This window comes from Aptenodytes patagonicus, chromosome 2 (assembly GCF_965638725.1).
Source record: "Aptenodytes patagonicus chromosome 2, bAptPat1.pri.cur, whole genome shotgun sequence".
NCBI lineage: Eukaryota > Metazoa > Chordata > Aves > Sphenisciformes > Spheniscidae > Aptenodytes > Aptenodytes patagonicus.
In genome coordinates, this window is record NC_134950.1 from 122493413 (window position 1) to 122516200 (window position 22788).

At 44.0% G+C, this 22788-nt stretch overlaps 1 long non-coding RNA gene across 3 annotated transcripts in view; it reads right to left on the bottom strand.

Moving 5' to 3' along the window:
• Positions 1 to 22788, bottom strand: part of LOC143156871 (uncharacterized) — a 53700-nt gene that overhangs the window by 22617 nt on the left and 8295 nt on the right. For 2 of the 3 annotated variants that reach the window (XR_012994700.1, XR_012994701.1), the window contains exon 2: positions 11189 to 11247. This is a non-coding gene — a long non-coding RNA (uncharacterized LOC143156871). Of the gene's footprint in view, positions 1 to 4125; positions 4269 to 11188; positions 11248 to 22788 lie in introns of those variants that run through there. The other variant, XR_012994699.1, reaches the window with a different exon arrangement.

Below are 22788 nucleotides of genomic sequence, written 5' to 3' on the forward strand. Positions count from 1 at the left end.
TTATTTATCATTAGCATCTAAAATCTCTAATGGCAAAAGTTCAGCACTTAAACCCATACGTTTTATTAATCTGAAAAAATACTTTGATTTTTAGGAACTTCTTTACATGTATCTGTTCCTCTGAAGCTGAGGTTTGAGTGAAACCTAATTTGTTTTTCTATATACTTTTTCTTTTAACCATAGACATAGAACTTTTCTTCCCTTGTACAGGGACTTCCCCAGTCCGAATTCTTTTTCTTTCCTTTCTACCTTTTATTTCCTTCATCTGGGACTTTCTCTGGTCCCCAAGTTCTCCTTTCCCCGAGTGTGTCACCTGCTTCGGAATATACCACGTCCCTGCCCCTTCCCTGTGTGCCCAGCCCCATTCATTAGGTGGATAATTGCCTGCAACCATTTCACCTGAAAACAATACTTTCTTCCAGTCCAATCTCTTATCCCTGCTGGAGTCAAATTGAGTCACAGGGTCTAAAATTATCCCTGAGGACAACTCCACGGAGGTAAATACAGTGGATTTAACTCTGTGTTTTCCTTATATTTCAAAGATGATTTTTTAAAATTTCAGCCTAAACATACATGTTTTCAAAACATATTTTCATTGAGAAGTATGAAGGGAAGAGCTCAATCATTCCCTTCGACTAATAGCTATTCTTTTCACACAGCAGCTGTACCAAATACAAAAATCTTTTTTTTTAATCAAAACAAGCAGACTGCTTTCACAGCTTACTTGCTTTCCCCCTCATTACTGATCTTTTGCTGTAACCATGGATCTATCTGTAATGTCATGTTTTGTGTGTAGTAAACTTTGTGTTGCTGAAAAAGCTCTGACCAAACTTGCTTGGGAGTCTCAGATGAAGATTGTTCAAAGGACGTGGCTGAAACCAAGAAGTGTTTCCACCATTCCATAAATAAACCCTCGTAAGTGTAAATTGTGACCGTTCCTTTCTCCATCTGAACACTTCAGGCTTTTCAGAAAGCTGCTTTTATGTAAGATTCGAGAGCTGTCTCCATGACATGATGCTCTGCTTCTCTTCACCATTAGTTGGGCGTTAGTTGTTCTGGCTGTAAATAGACAGGCACAGATGGTACCACGACTCTCCGAGCCTCCACACATCTTGCACGGCAGGGATTTTTGTTATTCTTGTTGTCTCTCTAGCAGCTCCTACTCTTTCCTAACAGTTTGTTGAGAAGAAAAAGGGAAGGCTAAAGAACAATCAGTCCCTTTCCTCTCTAGGATTGCTGAAGGCTTTAGACAGGACAGCAGGATTCATTTTGACTTTTTTCTTTGCTAGGGGAACCCAGCCATGGGCTCGTCAATGAAGCAAAATTTCCGCCAGCCTCACCAGGTGAAGTCAGTCCTCCCCGAGACAGCTGAGCAGAACTAGATGCCCCAACGGCACTGAACTGCGACACTCGAATGGCACATCCTCCCTCAGTGCCCTGCAGCTCTGACCACCACACTGAAAGAACCATGACAGATAAAAGAGGAGCTGGTGTATTGAAAGACTGCCTTGGTGCACAGGAATAGTGTTTGCAGGAAAACAGGCTGGAACAATTAGCAACACTGAATCTGGAGAGGACATGGATAAGAAGGACGTGACAGAGTCATAACCCCCCCTCCCCATGCACGTCATAGAGAAGGTAAAATGGGTGCTGCTCTTTAGTCTTTCATATAACACAAGAACAAGATGTTAACTTAAAGGCAACAAATTGAAATCTGATAAAAGGAAGTCAATTTTATAGAGAGTACAGTTAACCTCCTACAATAACCATTGAAGCCAAGAACTTAGTGAGGCTATAAAAAGGATTAGATGTTTGTATAAATTATTAAAGTATTTGTTTAATATTTTCTCTATCCCATCTAATGTAAGGTTATAAGCTTCTGTGTCTCTAGAGAAGTCAAGTTACTAGCATAAGGGTAAGAAGTAGTCTCCCTTCCCTGCTAGCAGGCAAATCTCCTATTTGTTTACTATTTGGTTTTTCATCATCTTCCTCTTCAGACTTGGGGAATGGAAGAATCAGTGACATGGTAATGGGTGGACCGTTCACCTGCTCCTCGACAGCAGTTCCTGCATTTTCACCTATGAAGCAACTAACAAGAAGAAAACTGGTAAATGTTAGCCAGTGTGTTCATGAATAGCTCACCTCGCTCCTGGCCCTCAGGCTGTTCGTATAAACCTGTGTAACATTTTTTGGGGGATGAAGCTTTTTCAGATACACTAATGCCAAAGCAGTAGACAGAGGACTAACATCTGTAGATGCAGATCAAATCCCTCTTTTTTTTTTTCCCCCCCAAAGAAAGACATCAAAACAGCAGCAATGCAGCTGTGAGGTGGCTGTGGTGAAATACAAGTCCAATCCACTGGGTCTCATGGTCAGGGGATAGCTTCCTTCCTCGTCACCCACCTCTTTTGTACGACTCCAAACTCATCCACCAGAGCCCTGTAATGATACAGCTTCTCTTTATACAGGTCCTGCTGCAAAACAAAAAAGCCCTCCTCTTACAGGGAGGTACACCATGTACACCAGCCACGGGTGGTCCCCAGAGACCCGTGGGCAAGCAGGAGCCGTGCCAGTGGGTGCCGCAGGTAGGTCTGGACCCGCCCCCCCCAGGGCTCCTCTTCCATGCTGCTCTGCCCTGCTCTGGGGAGTTTATCTACATCTGTATTTATCACCCCATCACAGGCCCTATCTTAATCAAGACTGCAATATCCTGTAACAAAGGAGAGGCTTGCAGGAGAAGAGAGTGTGATGAAAATATTGCCAGAAGGAACATCACAGCTCACCTTTTTTAATGAAAGGATTGACTGAGAACAGTCCATCAAAAGGGCTAGACACCTAAGTGATAGATGCATTTCCTAGAATTGCAGTGTTTCGACAGGAAAAACGAAAAGCACCTTAATATTAAATAGAAGCTGTGACTGTCGTGTAGAAATAAATCTATAACAATCTGAAGAGGAAGCAGTTGATGAGATTATAAGTAATACCATATATTGCATTACACCATGCTCACACAATTCGTGTTTCCTCAGCTACTCAGTACAGACTGCTGTCAGTTCACCCCTTATCTGCTGCAGACTTTGCCTATCTCTTAGCTCCCCCATAAGTTTGGACACTGACATGTAGAAATGGGAGGTGTCTCATTTCTCTGCAGATGCCAATGTATGTGGCAAATCTGGGTGAAATCCTGACTGCATGAATGGTTCAGGATATGCCAACATGGGTTGGAAAGGCAAGTAGAGATGCAGTTCTTCTTTGCAAATGTGAAGACAAATAAATATATAATTCACTTGACCAAGTCAGTGGCAATGGCTTTGAAGCCTATGGAGCAGTTATGCCGGTAGTTGATTTGCTCCGGCTTTTCTGCACCATTTTTCCTGGTGACTCTGTGCAGCCGCTCCTGGGGAAGCTCGCAGACACCCTGCTGCAGAATACGGGAGACAGTTGATTCCTCTGTGCTTGGTGCCTTCCAATTAAAACCAGCTGTCTTCCTAGAACATGTGCATTAGCTGGACACACGTGATTAGGATCAATACAGAGCTGCAGAGGGAAATTTATGGATATTGGCATCTAGTGTCATCTAAAAGCAACCCTTGCAGGTCTATGAGACACCCACTGTACTCTCTTGCTTACCTGTTTGTCTCACCAGCGTCTCCTAGCTTGCCTTTCAGAGTGGACTCTGTTGAAGAAAAAGCCTGTCATCTACCATGCAGTACCACAACAGGGTGGGCCCCCAAAGAAGTTAGCTTTGGAGGCTGCAGTGGAGGTCTTTAATAATATTCCTGACTTTTTTTGATTACTGCCACTGAACACCAGGTTCTGCCAATGAATAGAGCAGGACTTTAGAGCCAGGTACGCGTCTGCCACTTAAACCCTAATGCTTTGCTGCTGAAGTGAGCTGCTTGCAGGAGTTGCTAGGTAACAGTAACCTGCTCATAGCTTATGCGAGCGAGCGAGATGATACTTCTGATGATGTCATGCTTCAGATTCATATTTCATCTCTTAAAAGAGTTTTCTCTGCGTTTCTACAAGAACAGGTGCGTGGGGGAGTTCTTCAGTGAGGCAGAATTTCCCTGCTCCATCATGCTTATGCAGCTTAATTTCACTCTTGCAAAACACTGTAATAAAGCAAAATTGGCCAGGGCTTCTCACAGTGTGATTTTAGGGGAGAACTTCTAGCTGTTCAGGCCTCTTTTATCTTCTAGACACCAATTCAAGGGCTGACTCCTTGGAAACACAGACATCTTCATCGGCTACTCCGCTGCCTGTATCTGAACAAAACGATGGCTTACTCAGTAGAAAGATAACAGGAGTCTTGCGATTATGCTTTTCAAGAACACAAAAATCCAAATATTATGTGCCAGAAATGGACTGAAGCCGAGAGTTATGCCCCTTTCAATACTAACTATGTGCCTAACTAATATTTATTAGTGAGAGTCTAGTTACGCCAATGTGTGACACTACGAGTGTGTGTAGTACATCTTTGACAAGACAGATGAGAAAAGCTTCTCAAACAAGATGCTTTGAACATGCTGTGGTGAGTATGGGATGGATGAGCAGGAAATCACAGAGTTGTGGGAGATCTAGCAAGCCTAGTCTCGAGACACTTCAGCCCTAAACCTGGGCTGAACAAAGCCTGCAAGGTGTGTGTGTCCTCATTCCTAAGCCCAGAGGGGATGCACACTCAAAGCAGGGTGTGTCTGAAGGCTTTCCAGGTGGCTCTCTGCCCATATGGGAAGGCATGAAGGGCATGAAGGAAGGTGACTGGCCATGGCTGTGTGTGTTTGACTCCCACTGGGGCTTTGCAGATGTATTTGTCATTTTTCCTGGTTTCTTCCTGCAGCCTGGCCTATCTGTTTCTCACTGAAAGCCATCATTTTGCTCGGAGGTCCTCTCTTGGGTTGGAGGGCATGCTGTCATCTCTGAACAGGCTGGTCTTGTCTCCTGGTCTTTTTCTTCAGTGGCCACCGTGTGCATTGGCACCAGCAGGAGCATCACACTGCAGCGGTAGCTGGTGCTAGCAAGGAGAAATCAAACCCTTTGCCTCCTGTCCTCCAGCTTGTAACACTTGTGCATCCTCTGGGAGCTACTGCCTTCATCCCTGACACTCCTAACTGTATCTCCTGGTTGTTCTCTCCCTGTTTGCCTGCCTGATTTGATCTTCTTTTTCTTTATCACTGCCTCTTGCTGTCCTTCTCCCTCACACTCTTCCCCACGTGTGCGAATTCCCAGTCAGTGCAGAGCGCAGGTCCCAGGCATCTGCTGTGCTGGGCTGCTGCGACAATTAGCTAATGTTTGGAGAGTGCTGCACAGCACAGTCTCCAGCGTGCTATTTTAAGATGCACAGTCTTGATCACATATACCGGTCTACCTGGCAGGAAAGGAACTGAGGCAGAGCATACAGCTGACGTTCCCTAGGCTCTGGACAAGTGCTGGTGTTAAATGTGCTGTTTAGCACTGGGAAGACCATTTTCTGCAGAGAGAGAGCAAGCAGGCACTCATTAGGACAGGCACAGTCCAGTGGGAAAGATGATATGCCCCACTGTCATCAAGTGCCTTAGTATCTTCACCTATTCAGGGTGATTAGACAAGAACCCCCCTCCCTCCAAGATGAACTGTAGGAAACCTTTCTGCTTTGTGTCACTTCCACAGAAATCATCGGGACGATTTGCATAAATACGCAAGTGGTAATCAAACCTGAGGAGTTCATCTGGTTTATGGTACTTTTTTTGGTACATGCTGTGCATACAAAGTGAATAGATTTTCACTCTGTTTAAACTGCACAAGGTCATTGAATTGAGCAGGGGCCAAAGTAATGGAAAGCAAATTTTGATCCCCTGCTTCTTGGTATGATACCTCTCCTGGGACGTAATACAGTTACTGTCGTGGCCAAAGAGCGCAGCAGATCTGCTGGTCCTCTAATAACGGTCCTGTTCTTCTGCCTGCAATTTTCTAACTAGTTGAAAGCAGTAAGTAAATGAGGACGATTACAATTGCTGATCCCGTTAGGAGACTTTTCTTTCATGTGTATTTTACATACCGAGACACTCTGCTAAATCTAATTTACGAGCAAGTAAGAGTCTATGAAGAATTAAGTGACTGAGATTCCTCACTCTTGACATTTTCATTTTGTTTTCTGCTTGATTCCCTGCTTGTTCTGATGTTCAGACCAAAGATTAACACACACTCCACAAAGCTTCCTGGTATTTTATAGAAAGTACTCGAGGTTTTTTTGTGACTGTCCAACAGCAGCATGGTAGAAGGCTCCAGAGTTTTACAGAATGATCAAATACATACTTTCAGCAATGTCAGTTTGCATATCGTTAAAACTGGGAACTAGAGATTTGATGATTTTTCAGAAGTCAAGTAAATGAAGGCCAGCCTAAGAACTGAACCAAAATGAGGATTTAAGTATCATTCTCTTAATTACCTGATACAATCCTGACATTTTTGTTTTAATAAATTACTTAAGTGCCAGCTAAAAGAAAGTCAATTACCTAGAAATCTGTTAATCATTCATTGAGTTGTCTAAAAAACCAGCACTCCCCAGTTACACGGTGAAATATTTATGACTTATGACTAGTGGTGATACATTCTCAAGGCAGATGATCAGATTGTACACAAAACAGATCAGGCATTGGTAGTTTAGGAAGGTGTCATTAAAGGCCACAGTTTTGAGGGGCTTGTAACTTTCTGATGCAGTCACTTTGGGGAATGAAGTTTTTCATTGCTGGTCCCTTCCTGAAGATGATTCCTTTCAGATATTCATAACCATTCTAGCTGCATATCTATGCTTGAAGAACGCATTATATCAGCATATTGTTTGGTATGATTAACAGTGGTATCTGCTGATGAAAAAAGTATGGTGATACAGGCTGAGGGGTAGAATTAAGAGGGTGCATGTAACTCAACATCTCAAACTTTGAGGGCCAACAATAAATGCTTCACTGTGCAGCTTGATGATGGCAATCTGATATATTCACAGAGAGAAAACATTTTTCACTGAAGACAAATTTTTAAGTTATGTTGGTTTGAATAATCTGATTTTTCTAAACAAATGACATGTTAATAATTCTTTAATAAAATACTGCAGAAATTATAAGCAATGTTTAAGAGTACCCTTTCTTGGGATTAAGGTTTTGAAATTTCTCACCCAAGTTTTGTATTCTGTTCTCATCTCCTTGTACAGACACAGCTTGTAGAAACAGTTACAATTTATTATGCCCTAAAGAAAACAGCTTACCTGGATGAAGGCATACTAGGATCAACTGTTTTTTAATAGTTCACTTCATGTTTGCATTGTGACAGTTAGTTACATTTTTCCTTTTGTAGGAAAAGCCATGCCTGCCCTGGCCCATACGGCACAATTTTCAGCACTTCCATGGTGGCTGTCCCCCGGCACTGTGGACTCGGGTGAGATCACCTTGGGCGCGGAGCAGTTCAGCCCCGCTCTGTTCACCTCCGACAAGGAGGCTGGAAGCAAGGTGAAAGATGCTTCTCCCCAGCCTGCAAGTTACACGGATGCTTTTCACTACAGAAAAATGACGCTGTGAAATTAAAACAAAAGCAAGCGCCCTTCATCCCAGCTCCAAACATTGTTCACGGCTGTTTATTCAATAGCAAAGCTCTTCCAAACAAAGCCTTTCTGTAGGGGCAGCTGTCCTCCCCAGTGCACATCCCTCCAGGGAGCTGCAAAGCAGTGGCAACTGGGAGGCTCCCTTGAAGACACCAGCAGCCACCACAGGGGGCTGAAGGACGTGCTCCCAAGTGCCCTCCACAAAGGCACTTGGGCAGCGTGGGCACGCCACAATACCGCCACTGCTGCTTGAGGCAAGAGCCGCTGCTGAAGTTGGCTACAGCCTCCGAGGAAAGTGATGATAGGTTGCATTTTATTTTTGTACCCTGAGCTTTCATCTTTACACTGATAAAGGAACAGCTGCCTCTAATCTCACTTCTAAATCCCGGGCCTGGTATGGCGACCTCTCTGGCATCGTGGATGCTATCCTTAACTGGCCAATGAGACTCAAATGCCAGATATTATCCTTATGGCAACTATGCGTGGCATTACTTGTGGGTCTTTTTTGCTGCCTGTTTAATTTTCGCAGTAGCAGTTGGGGCTCGGGAGTCAGAGAAAAACTCTGCAGTCACTCCTCTTGCTAAACATTCGGATTCACTCACCAGAGGTGCGTGGAGGGTTGTTCGGGGCTGCTTTTGACACTAAAGGTTTCATTTCCAGAGACACTCACACAGTGATGCAAACTGCCAGGGGAATTTAAGCATGGATGATTAATGCATAGTAAGGACTAGCTGAGCTGCTATTGCCGCAGAAAGAGTGCCTTGTAATATCTCATTTATATAAGAGCAGTGAGACACTCTGGCCTCGGAAGTGCCATGGGTTGAGTTCACCATTTCCATAAAAAACATGATGGCATGAGGCTTCTTGGCAGGATAGGCAAAACGCAGCCCTTCTCGCCATGGATGAGACTCAGCAGAGGCCGTGGAGGTAAGGCTGTGGTAAGGTGATCTGCTCTGCCTACACATAGATCTGGTCCTACAAAGAAAATAGTCCTCGTATGGATCAGCCCGTTGCTGTATTTCTGCCTTTTGGAAAGTAAAGAGGGGACCTTTATTTCAAATGACTGCAAGAACATAGAAACAGATCTATTGTGTGTCTATAGGGGAGGAGCTCAATGCAGGTGAAAGAAAAATTATTTCTGTCTTCCCTGAGATTGGTAGGTAAGTATGAAAAGGTATTCCCCCTTTTTTTCGCTAACTTTTACCAAAAGTGAGGAATTCCTTCCTAAAACTTGACCACCACATAGTCATAGTGTGGGTCAGTGGAGGCAACGCTGAGTAAAGCCAACTCCTTTGGAGGATGAATGAATGTCTGGGAAAGAGGGGAAGAGTATAGAGCAAGCACGATACAAGAGACTGGAAAGAGGTTATTTGCTCTTTTTGTCACAAAGAGGAGTTTTATAAAGGGCTTTGCAGTTGGTGCTTGTATCCAGATAAGATTTAATACATATTCTTTCTGATGGTGATGCATTGGTCAGAAGAGATCCTTTTCCATATATGCAATACAGAAGGCTTGGATGGAATATTTTCTGTTAAAGTGGCTGTAGTAGTACTAAAGGTGCAAGCTGACAGTGTGCCTTCAGAGCTAGTGGTTTGTTGACAATATTCTTCTTTCAGCAAAAGCCAGCGTGCCGAAAGAAGACCAGGCATCCTTCATGTTCCTGGCTGCAGGCTGTGGTTTGCTCAGGCACTGAGGGATTATTCTCGTGTGTCCCCTTGCCCAGCCTTCACCCCACAGAGAATACAGTATGTTAAAATGTGAGATATCTTGGTGATAGAAAACATCAAGAAGAGAGATTCATGCTTAAAAATATGAATTCTTCTCCTGACTTAGATTCACCAGCCTTTCAGTCTGAGTCCATAGCCAGAACTGCTGAGTACCAGCAATTCATTTTAAGATGGTTCTTTTATATAAACAAATATATGCACAGATGTACACAAGGAGACATCTACAAACGTTTGCAATTCACTGTAATGACAGAGGACATAAATGGTATGAAGGATGTTGAAATTATTTTTCATAGAAAGGTGCAATAACTTCAGTCTCGTACAATTCCTACATATTCCACATGGCCTCAGTTTAGTAACTGACAATAGGAATAATTTTTAAAAGTTGTAAAAAAGCTGTTTATCTCCTTTATCAAATTAGTAACAGAAATGATAGCAGCTTCTATCCCATGCACAAGCAGGGCACCACTGCATGCCTGGTAGCGTAGCTCTGAGATGTCTGGTTTTCCTCAGGGCCATGCTCCAGTGATTCATCCATTGCGTTCAGTCCATCCTACCTCCCTTCTCTCCCAGAGTCATTAGTCTTTCTGCTCTATTGGAGGCACAGAGGAACCTTCCACCCACCTACGCTAAACCTAAAAAAGCCAAAAGAGTCTTTGGGTCATGCATTATCTGTGCTGAATATACTGATTTACATAAATATATTAGTTTTATTTCCTCTGCTGGCAGACTGTGCTGCCAAAAGTTTTTAGTATTTATCACGCATGTATTGGGAGTGGTCTTGCTCACCTGCAGTATCCCAAACAGCTCTTGCTTTCCAGATGGGAAAGGGCATAGAGCAGAGCAACTAAGGAAGAAATGTCTCGGGCCCCTTCCACTATATGAAAGTGGGATTAAAATGGCAGATGCCCAACCTGCTGAGGTGGAGACAGGAAAAGAAGTGAAGCTGTCCCTCCATCACCCTGTGCTATGTTCTAGAATGGCCTTAGGATTGAGTATCTTTAGAGATACGAAGAAAACCTATCTCAGACATAATTAAATCCTTTTTCCCTCTTTATTCTACCAGTAAATCTGCCCACATACCTTCCACTGAAAAGCAGATCACTTTGAAATGCATCATCTGGGCTAATACTTTGTTTTCAAAGGCACTGGTCATGCTTGGGTATTCTTGGTTCCTACTCTTCACGAATTCGTAGTTATCAAGCAATATTAAAAGGTAGATATGAAAGACTTTTACATCAGCATTATAGTCCTGATCTCTCAGGACAGTCAAAACCTCAGTTTTATTTCTCTGCTACTTTTTTTTCTCAACCTGTTTGTATATTTTTTTCTACAATATCCTTACCTAGCAAAGGCTATTCTGAAATACTTTTGTTCATCAGGCATTGCCTTTCACTAATCAGTATGGCCTATTAGAGCTGTAGTGTTTCTCTCTGGTTGTTTGATGGCCCATCTATGAAAGCTCGTGGCCAGTCCACTCAGCTTGAACAAGGAGGAAGTTGACAGGAGGCCTTTCAAGACCCTGTTCTTCTGCTGGCTTGCAAGCTAGTTCTGAGCCAGTAATTCCCAAAAAAAGTAATAGCTTTTATTTTGTCTCATTACTATAGTGGCTCAAGAAGGTAAAGAAACCAGGGGGCATCTAGCTGAGCCAGTGAAAAAACATCTCTGTGATTAGTGAGTAACTTGTTCATTAATTCCCAGTTCAAAACAATGTTTTCATTACCTGATTTTGCTTCTGCAGTCACAACTAGCTTGAGAAAGATTGAGCTGTTTATGTGCAACTTAAAATGGATGTCTGAGACATTGCTTTTTTAAATAATTGTTTGGTATTGCTGACTGATTTTCTACTAAACAGGCACAGTTACTTAAATGATGCTGTGATACTCACACTTTGTCTTCTGTTCAGTTCCAGGAAATTTGTCTCATGAGGAATAGACATGCTGCCATCTGCAATACAGACATTTCTATCAGCGGATATGACCAGGAAGACCTACTGTTTGTGAGTAATTTCTTCTAAAAATAAGCACTGTCTCTTAAAAGTGAAACGGGAGAGTGACATGTAGCTTTAAAACTATTCTTCTAGTTAGTAGCAGAAAATAACCCACATCTGTGACTATTTTGTAAGGCAAATACCATGGGCATGGAGCAGGGTGCTAATCCCCTCCCAGCCCAAATGCAGCTTTTGAACCTCGGTCCCACAACATGCTGGGACCATTGGCTGGGACCATCGGCTGGAGACCCTCAAATCCTTCCTTCCAAAGGATTTGAGGGTCTCCAGCCGATAGTCCCAGCTCCGTTCACCTCTGGTGGGGTGTGAACCTCCCTCTTGCTCAAACAGTGGAGGGGAGCTGCAATAGCAAGGGGCAGGGGAATGGCACAGACACCCAAACTACTGAGGTGGGAAGGGAAAGGTAGCATGGGTCAGATCAAGGGGCAGGATTAGACCTTCTCTTTATCCTGTAGGACCAACACGAGCAGCTTCTATACATCCTGTGAATGGCACAGCATACTTCCGTTTGCAAACTGCTAACCAAGGGAGCAAATCAGAGCTTATCATCAGTAAAGTAACATATGACAGCTATTTTTGTCTCTCTCTTAGCTCTAGGTCTTCTGTGCTGCCAAGAGACAATTAAATTGACACCAACTTCTTAATATACTTGCTCTAATGAAAGGACTTTTGTCACTGTTGTCCAGCCCACTCATGTCATAGGTGCTGCAGGACACAGAAAAGAATCATCACTTCTGCTCCGTGCTCAGTTTACATTTCCATCTGAAATAATCCATCCCTAGCCCAGAGCAGAGAAACTGATGGGAGTGAATAAAAAGCTCCTGGAGGCAGATCAGCCATCGCCGATTGAAGGGACCATTTCCAGCGCAGTTCAGCAAGCTCTCCTTTAGCTTCGGACAGGGCTGTTACCTTCGTAAATGCTGCTCAGGCAGCAATACATTAGGCACAAACAGTAACTGCCACTTATCGTCCTTTCCCACAAACCCACAAAGGGAGGAGATTTTTGTCCACTCTGTTAGACACAGGCCATAAAAAGATCGCCAATTCAGCCTTTGGCACAACTGAGAGGGCAGAGACCTGTGGCCCGGAGGCAGCAGGCAGAAATGGGGCAGGAACCTCTTAGAAAGGCAATAAAAAGGTCAACTAGTTATAATTTGTGAAAACAATAACCAGTAAATAGTCCACCATTTAACCCCCTACTTCTACTGTCGTACTTAGTCATTAAGTCTCAGTGTGACAAATGAATGAAATCCTTCATTTGCAGAAGTGCCTAGTTTCTGGCTTGTCTGAGGGAAACAACTTGAGAGGGTTTTTTAAGATTCCTATTTGGTTTTAAGGCTGGGCCAACCTTGTCTCTAAAAATTACAGCTTTCTAATGGGGCCACCCAAGACATCTGGCAACTTGGACTTCCAGATCAGAGAAATAATCACTACTGGCACTGAAAACAGAGAAAACATCTTCCCGTGCCCTACGTCTCCCTGTCCCATCAGCGAGAACTCAAAGACAGTCCATTATCCACCCTTGGTCAGGAGTCAGCAGGGCATTTCTGGAGTCTTATACTTCACAAAGTCCATGGAGGAAAAATAATCTTCTTCTTGTCTTAGCTAATGGAGTGAACACAATGTGAAGCATTCCTCTGCCTTCTGAGAGCAGGACACATATAGGCCAAATCAATTTCCATCTTCCAAGTTGTCGTTCTTACCCATATGCATCTCCTAGTGCCAATCTAGTAAACAAAAGAGGGAAAAGTCTTCACACTGGAACTCTGAGCAAAGCAGAGGGGAGTCTGCTGAGCGGAGGCAACAGCAGAGCCAGCTGAGGGGCACTGTCCTGTGCTCTGCTCTGGGCACAGCATCCTCTGTTCATCAATTCTACTGATGATTTGGCTTCAGGGGCACTTTTTGTTGGGTACGAGCATGGGATGGCAGAATCTGAGCTTTTTCTAGTTTCAGATAGTTTTGGTCTGGGTTGTTTTTTGTGACTTCCCCAAGCTACAAAAGGTGTGAAAGCAACAGAAGCTTAGCTGCTGGCATAGTCTGGAGAGCACATGCATGATGCAGTATGGGAGAGAGTTGGGAGAAATTTGTGGAAATTTAGCGGAAGAAAATGGCAATTGGTTGTCAAAAAGAATTTCTTTACAAAGTGATGACCTAATCAAAGAAAGTGGTAAGAAATCCCGGCTGCTTGGACAACTACAATTACTCTGGGTGAAGAGAGGAACAGTCTGCTTTGGCTGGACCTGTCCTCCCTCCCCCCAAAACCCAGAGCTCTGGGGCAGCTTTTTCATAAATGTTTTACAGCACAGCTTGCTAGGCAGCCTGCAGGCTGAGGCTAGCTGTGTGGCCATTTCTGTCCCTAATGGCCTGCTCCACTACAGCCCATGCAAATCACTAAGAAATACTCTCACGGGAAACTGGGGTCTTGAAAAAAGCTCTGAAATATAGCAGATAAATCAGCAGCAGTGTTGGCATTGCATAAAGGGCAGTGTGAATAATAATAGCAACAAAGAACTCCCAGCATCCAGAAAGTGCGGCAGAGGTTAGGCTCTGCCACCAAGACAGTTGTTCGGGAGAGATTTAAATGTTTTGAAGGAAAGCTCAGGAGGGCAATTGCACAGAGAGCTACTAAAAGGCTCTGTTTCAGCCGCAGCCCCCGGGTGCTGGGCGCTGGCTGAGGATGCTGCCACAGACACAGCCTCTTCAGCACTTCTCCGTGTGTTTCCAAGCATGCACGTCCCATAGTCCACTGGCCTGTTGCAGGTGGTTCTGTCTGTACTGGCAGGCTGTGAAAACTGAAGCCTGCTCCTCAGCAGTCTGTTAAAAGGCGCCTCCAGCAACCTGCACTCTGGCCAGCTCTTGCTCCCCTCTCTGGCAGCCACCTCAGCCATTTTCAGCTCAGTGAGTGGCTCCTTTTCTACAGAAATTTAAGCCTGGAGCTGGAAGCTGACACCGTCCAACCTCACCCTCCATACTCCCATTGCAGCGTGTTGCCAGAACTTCCCTTGCAGACCCCAGCCATGTTCCCACTGGCCACTGCATTCCCAGCAAATTCTCCCTGCATCCTTTCAGGGAAGCCTTAGAGGAACACATTACCACAGCTGTCTTCACTGTGCACTGGCTCTTTGGAGTATGGAGAGACTGCAATATTCTCAAATGTGTCTGTTCTTCAAAGGGTTATTTTTTAATTTCTTCAACAATTAATTCTTGGTCTGTACCCTGACTCACTGAGTGCTGTACCTCTCTTAAGTAATGCATGCTAATGATCATCTGCTCTGGATTTTATAGCTAGTAGTGGTGAAAGATGAAAGCCCAATATTGCCTATTATACTGAGGCTACAGTCAGATATAAAAAAAAAAACCACCTCCAAGATGACATCTGTTGTAGCCAAAGTTCATATATTCCTTCATGAAAATTCAACTACATTAAAAAAAAAAAAAAGACGCTTTGCAATAGATGGAGGATGATTCATGCTTAAATATGCAGCTGAATGCCACTCAAAATTCTCTCTTTTCCCTAGTCCTTGCTGTTTTGTGAGTCCAGCCAGGGAGGAACTATGATCAGTGCTAACAAATCTCCATTTTCTCACCTTGCCCTTCAACATTTCCTCAGAGAGAACAGTAAAATCTGGTGCTCTCTCGACATCATGCAAATAGCATTCCCTGGCTCTCTTCTCCTCTCTGCAGCCTGCTTTATCTTTCACTGCTCAGCAAATCTTCACATGAAGCTAATGTTTAGCTGTAAAAATGAAGTGTATGGAGGATATGGATGAATACAGAAAGTAGCAGGACTGTCACTGAATGGCCCTTTTTGGAGAAATTGGCCCCATTTCAGTGGTTAGTGAACAGCTGCCTCCCAGCTGAGATTTATCAGCTAAAGACAAGGTGATACAAAATCTAGCAAAAGCGGTAGAGAGCTGTGAAAACTGGAGGGCTTCTTTCTGCCTGTACTCTGGAAGTGCCCGAGCCTGGGCATTTACATCCCAGTGAAGGATGCCTGGGTGTGTATGAGTAGCAGACCTGCTCCCAGCAGCTCCCACTGGGAAGAAACGGGCCCCTGCAGTGAAGGGATGACACTGCTGAGTGCCAACTAGTAGAAGAAAGCAAAGCTGAAGCCCTGAGACAAGCGCCCAGATTGATGTCTGGCACAGTCTCCCGTATCCCTGAGCTGCAGAAGTAGGTCAGAAACTTAAGAGAGAGATTGTAGCATTTCTATCCGAGTAGCCAGTGCTTCCTTGGACGATTGCCTATTTACAGCTGCTGAGTGTCTTCCCATTTCTCTCGGTCACTTCAGTCCCTTGGTCGCTTTGGCTAACATCCAAAGTCAAACTGGGTCTCCTGCTCCACCTGTGCAATGACACAGGCTGAGCTGGAAGCTGGAAAGATGTGCTGGACCACGGGAGGAGGGAGGGTGCTACTGCAGCCATTGCTAGCTTCCTTTTTGAATGCCTGCAGCAGCAAAGTGAGGTGGGATGGTCCTTCCATGGACTCACGTCTCCATTATGTGTTTCTGAGGACTACAATTTGCTGTAATTCAGAATTAAGCTATTGCAGTTTTGGTGGGGAAGATTAGCTTGCTAAGACGCCAGCACACCTCCAAGGCAGCCACAGCTGGACTGTCAATGAGTTGGTGGCATGTGAAACCAGGTTGCAGGAATGAGACGGGGAATGTGACGCCCATGTAGGTATCCTACAGAAACCATGGAAGAAAAAAAATGGGGCTGGGATGCCACAGACAGGGGAGCCAATGGAGATAATCACGCAGACATGGAAACCATCCCTTGTTGCCCAGGGGAGTCTGGGGTGGAGCTGTCTTTTGTGCAAAACAAGCTTTTAACATCTCGCTTATATTACCGGTTAATCTGGGAGGTTTTGTCTGCCAGAAGCAAAGTGGCACTACCAAACGCCTATTTTTTTCTTATTATTTTACCATTCAGATTTCATGTGCCCATGCGTTTCACAGCAGAGCCGGATCCTCAGAGAGGATACCTGAGCAGGGTCCCATGAGGCTCCAGCCCGGGACCACGGCAGTGAGGGAGGCCATGCCAAATATGCCGCACCGGGCAAGGGGAGAAGGTTGCCAGCCAGGAACTGTGAAGACTACTTTGAAGTTAAGTCCATTTTTTTTTGTCCTTCCTTCATACCTCAGGATGTTCTGACTTCTGAGGGTTTTATGGTTGCTCTGGAAATTGAATGATTCTCTGTGGGGATGAAAATGTTATTTACAAAAATTCTTTGTGAAAAAGTGACAGTTAACTGCCAGCAATTTTTGTAATGCGCACTGCAATCACAGATACCAGAGCGCTGATTAAAACCAAGGACTACTCCTGCAGATACATGGGGAAAATCACTCATGGTCTCTTGCAAATTGCAATTTCGCATGCTGGCAACCCACCAAAGCACCCCGGCTCACTCCTGGCCAATAAAAGCACAGGAACAGGCTTTTCATGTGTTTCTGCACTAAGGTTTGGTGTTAATGGAACAGGATGTTCCAATAACCTTTTAAAAGGTTAGACTAATTCAGTTGTTTGGGTTTGCGACAGCCGAGCTGCATTAGTCCGGTTATTGCGTGATAAGTGAAGGGAGGCAGCGTAGAGGGGAGTGGGGCGATGTTTTAAGGTGTTTTCATGTGGCAGTTGGCATAAAAAGACAGATGAGCTGACCAGTGGGGAATTCAGCTTTCTGGCAAGGGACCAAGGGGACAGATGCCCGCAAGGTTGTTGTCTCTCCTTGGCATCGCCAGTCCCTGAGCCAGACTGCACCTGTGCAGCCCCGGTACTATCATCCTGGGATGAGAGGGATACATTGGGGTGCATAATTCAGCTGCAAATCAGCTCTCTGACTGCACATCATTTTTTTCTGGGTTGCTATTTTTAATTTAGATACTCCCACATGTGTGTTTGGTGGATTAGAGACATATGAGAAATAGGAGAAGGCGGTTGACGCAGGCAGGTAGCAGAGCCTGGGGATGGTGGAGGTTGAACCAGTGCTGGCCTTGAGCAGGACCGGTGCTGCCTTCCTGCCAAGGGCAGCATGGGGCTGAGCACCTCTGAGTCCTGCTTCGGTGGGAGCTGAAAGTGCTCAGCACTGCTTGCTTGGATTTACACCTCTGTGTTGGCAACCACAAAGAAACAGCGGAGGAGCCCGTACGGTTATAGCTGGCGCCGGACATCCGGAGATCTGGGTTCAGTTTTGAGGTCTGCTATTTATCTCCTCTGCGCAAACCTTGTAAATCCTCTCTCTCGTAGTTCCAGATTCGTTAGTGGGAAAAACATTACCGCTGCTTCCTTTGGTCTGTCTCACCTAGTTATAATCTCTGGGGAAGAAACCATCACTGCTTGTTTATAGCTATAGAGGGTAACTCATGAAGGAGCCTCTTCTGTTGTAAGGTAGCATCTTCCAAACATATTTTTTAATCATGAACATCAGAAGGATAGAGTTGTCAAAATGGTTTAAGAGGAGAAGGGTTTTAGTTGCAGCAGCTCAATGAGGAGGTGAGGGACTGTAGGAAACAACAGGACAGAAAAGCTGCCAATTCGGGCAAAAACAAAACTATCATTACATGCTCATCTTTGTGAGAATCCAGATTTCCAGAAGAGACTGGCTGGCATTTTGATTTGTACACTAGTTCCTACAGATTATAAAACCAAAGATCAAAGCATAAAGGAAATCCTGTCATGTCTGAGAATCTTTTCTTTTTCCCCTTGCTGTGTATACACTGTTCTCCAATAAATTACTTCAGTTGACACCTAGTACTAATAATAACTGCTTTTACGAAGTCTAGACTGCTTTTGCAAGTCCCTGGCTGGTAAACGCATTCATGTGTTCCTGTGGACTCAAGGAAAGCTTTGAAATTAGAGTAGTTCACTCTCTTCTTGTTAAGTTATACTGAGTCTCAACTCTTCAGCTGTAAGTCACTGGATATGGGGAACCTCTTAAAAATGAAATAAGAGGGAAGCAAGTATTTGAAACCCAAAACTGAAATAACTAATGTGAGATCATCCCGCAGACTACTGCCAGGGTTGGGGAAAGCATCCATGTATCTGAGGCATGGTGTACTGTGCTACCCCTTCTCAGCACCTAAGTAAAGGACTTTATGTAAGAAAAGCCCTTTACTTCTTTCTCTATTTCTTGATCTTTGTGATCAAGAAAATCCTGGACTATTGCTTAATTGCTTGATTCCAGATCAGGAAAATCTGCTGCTGCTCCCAAATTTTGGGGGAAAAGGGCGGAAACAGAAAAGGAATCTGTAGTGATGAAGAAGCCAACATCCTTTGCAACAGAAATTTGATGATGAATGTTTCACAAAGCCTGGTGGTCAGTTTTAACCATGTGATATCCAGGAGACTGGAACAAAAAGCACTCTCAGTTACACTCAGTTCAGAAAGTAGGTCATTAGCCAACCAGCTAAATGCCTAATAAGATCTGTTTATCATGCACCTTTGGCCTCCTGACTTCTCCCGGGAAAACAACGAGCACCAACAAGTACACACCGCATGGTGGCTTCTCACACCAACATTTTACAAAGCATAGCTACAATTTTAAAACACAAAACAACATGCCAGACATACAAAGGTTTCTCTTTCTTTCCTAGGGGATATAAAGCATTCAGTTTGCAGCTGGTACTTCACAAGATACTCAGCCATAGCACTGCCCCAGAATTAGCTTTTGCATATGCATTGCAGACCATTTTAGAGTTTCTAAACTTTTATCAAAAATTGAATTACTTTTCTTCTCTCTAATGGCACATCTAAAGGCATGATGGAGACTTCTTATACACCTTTTTACCCACTTAATTCTCTGTCACTCCTTCCAGATTTTTGTGAAGTTGTCGGTATGTAAATTTTTCTTTCTGGTTGGTCTCTAGTTTTGTCAAAGCTCAGATGGATAGCGAGGCAGCCATTAACCAGCCTTCAACCTGTGAATAAGCTGTAGTACAGTCACTTGGTAGACTTCTATCAGGAAAGCACTGACATTTGATTTCCCACCAGCAATTTGGTAAGTCATAGACTTTTAACAACCTGTGGTAACCATCTCCCAACACATCTGTGCAGCCAGTGTCTGTGCTGGCTCCTAGCTCCAGGCTCCCTCAACACACAGAGAAGCTCCCTGAAACTCCACTGCATTAGGAAGATGTTTTGGAGACATCACTCAACACCCTTCGTCAGCATCACTCCAGGTCATGGAACGCTCTCAGTACGCTAATGTATGTTTGTGACACTGGATGTATGGGGGTACCACCACTTGTGCGGGCAGCGTCACTGCTCCCCAGCGTGCTGAGTCTCAGCGTGTCCTGCAGTCCAGAAACTGCTGCTGAATGATTGTCCACAGTGTCCTGCGGGAAGCATCCTGTGTTGGATTAACACCTCAGCCACAAGCAGGCAAGCGTGGGAGAAGCCCTTGGTTTAGGATGAAGAGAAGTGAGGAGTACTTCAATGGAAGCCTGAAAGTGAGCGAGTACTCCTCAATTTTTCTGTGCTTCTTTATACAAACGATGGCCCATTTTTTCTTCACATACAGCAAAGCACTTAATAAGGAACAGGCACTAAAAATCCTGGACAGGCCTTAAGAAATCTTAGCATTGCGTTCATGTAAAAGCAGTGCTTATGTGGGCTGGGGATTTTAGGTGTCAAGCTACCTTCTAATCTTAACTACTCTAGTGGGCTTTTGAATGTTACAGAGTAGAAAACAATATTTAAATTAGCATAAGGTTAACAGTGTAAGTACTGTGTTTGCAAAGCATATGTAAAAACTGCAAACATTACATGCTCTGCTTAGACTTGGGAATGTTAACAGGAAAAAATACGTCCAAAAAACCCTTTAGAAGTAAGAATCAAAAGTAGGAGTCTGGCTGTATGGGCTGTACGTACAGAGTACCTGAATGGTGTTTTGGTATTTTGTTCACTTCATGCAAATTCTTTTTCACAAGTTCAAGCTGAACTAAAAAAAAAAAGTGGAATTTGGCTACTGAAGCAACCCTGTACTTCTCACGTAGAACACAACGCCAGGACACACAGACAGGTCACCTCAGCATCCCTGTGGGTCTGCATAACTAGAAGCAAAACTTGCCTTGAATTCCATAATATAACTTGGCATTGTTGAGTTTATTTATGGCAACAGAACCTAAAATAAGCCATACTCTCCGAAGAGACACTCTCAACTGTTAAAAGAAAAGTTGCACGCATGTAAAAAGTCTTATGTTGTTGAAATATAACTACTTAACATTTAAAATATATTTTCTTTTTTTAGATATATCATATAAATCTCAAACATCTTCTATTAGGAAGCAATATACTCCACTTTCTTATACAGTTTTTGTGACCTCTTTTCCCATAATTTCAGCTACAAAGAGAAAATGAGTGGCAGGTTTTGTAACATCAAATCCTGAAAATGAGGTGTTAATTGGTATTTAGGAATTGCAGTCCAGAGCATTCAATCGTCCTATTAGTTATCTAATCATTGGGAAGCAAGAGGATTTCTATCTAGTACCAATGGATTTGAATAGCATATGCATTATAGCTAACAACCAAGACCATTCTATGTAATGGACTTAGTATCTCCATAGTCTACATGGCATTAAATATGTTTGATAGTCACATTAATAAATTAATAAAAATAGTAAAAAAAAAAAGGACGAAAGTTAAATCATTAGGAAAGACCACCAGACTTCAAAGAGCATCCACAACGCTTTACCAATCCTGTTTTGCTTCCTTTCCAAGGAAAATTAAATTAAAAATTCCTTTAACAGGACTCAGAGCTGCAAATAGCGCTAATGAAGAATATAAGGTATCTGCAATTGCATGAGACGGCAGGGGATCATAATAGCATCATAACTTTCCCAGCTGTAATATATGCAATATCCTAAAGCAGCACAATAGTCTCTCTGCTGGACTGTGAGCAGGCGTCTTCTCTCCCCTGTGCATAACCTCCCTGACAGAGTGGCTTGCTAGGTCCAGCAGCTAGTTGTGCTTGTGCTGGTCCTGCTTGGGCTCCCCCAGCTAAATAGCCTTCACCATTCCCAGACCTGGTCTGAACCCCTTCTGGGTCTTGGGGCTTCCAGCCAACTTGTTTCGTCCCTCTGCTTTGCTATTGGGCTGAGAGTCTGACTTCTGACAGCAGGTTCTGAACAACTTCACTCCTCCTAGGGCTTTCCCATTTATCATCTCTTGTGTTTGTTGATGATGGAGTCCTTACTATATCAGTAGAGTGTGGCACACAGATTTGGACAAAAATCACAGTCAATTTTTCGTGAAATTTCTCACACTCAATTTATCATGCTGTTCTTATGCACTGTTGGCTTTTCTGCAGATTTTCCTCCCTGTCCCAGCAGCACAAGAAGCCGCAGATTGGTAAAGGAACATAAAATATTAATTTTAAAATGCAGAGATGTCCTGCAGCCTTCACATCTTTACAACAGTCCACCATGCCCAGACGGCACAGCTGAGCAAGGTGTTGACAAAAGCTACCCCAAGGGAGGCCAGCTCCCTTCTTCAGCTCCTTCTGTAGTCAACAGAGAGAGCAGGGGTCTGACTTAGGTACCCTGCGTTGCCAATGGATGAACTTTCCCCCTTATTGCTAAGCCTTCCTCAGCTAAAATAGGCCCTGGTGAACACTGTCCCCAGCCCCATGTCCAGGGTGGGCTCCACAGGGCCCTAGCTGGGGTTCCCACATGCAACTCCTCACTGGCCCGGGGACAAAGTGACCCATACAATCTGGCTACCTTAGGTATACGATGGACACAATGTCCTGGCACAAGAAAACAGTCTGCTTGTCCTTTGCTGCCCTACCTGCTTTATCACCCCAAGCACAAGGGGCTGCCACAGCTCAATTGTAAAAAAATGCTGATAGGGAACAGCATTGAGTCACCATCCATGACCATCATTCCTGGGCTTAGGTCATCCTTGAGTGAACAAGTGATTTTCTTATGTCAATAAAGTATGAATCAAGGTATATCCTGTGCTGAAATTGCATCTCCTTTCCTTGAATCTGCTTTTTGGACCAGGAAGGCATGGAACATCCTCTCCTGCCTGTCTCCAGCAAGTCATTTCAATAGGAGTAAGGAATGCTGAGTGAGCTATCCGGTACATCTGGTACGCCTGCAAGCCGTGCAGCCAGTTCTGCTGAAAAATGTGCAAAAGAACCTTCCCTCTGTTGAAACTTAAATTTTCATTTTTATTAAAGCATAATGAGTTTTGACGGGGGAGCAGAAAGTGATTTACAGAAATGCCAACTTTGCATTACATCTATGAGACCTTCAGGTTTCCCGCTGTACTGTAGGATGGATAGCACGCCTGTATCTGCCTTACTTTGTGATTCCAAGCTAATTGCTAGCTAGCAAGGCTCCCATTTTAAATGTTACTTCACAAAATAATTTAGAATTTTTCCAGGGAAGTAAGGACTTGAGTGAGCAGTTACAGTATTTCAAGAGGCCACCTGCATTACCAAACCTACACCAGGCCCTGGCTCTCCACAGAGATCGTGCC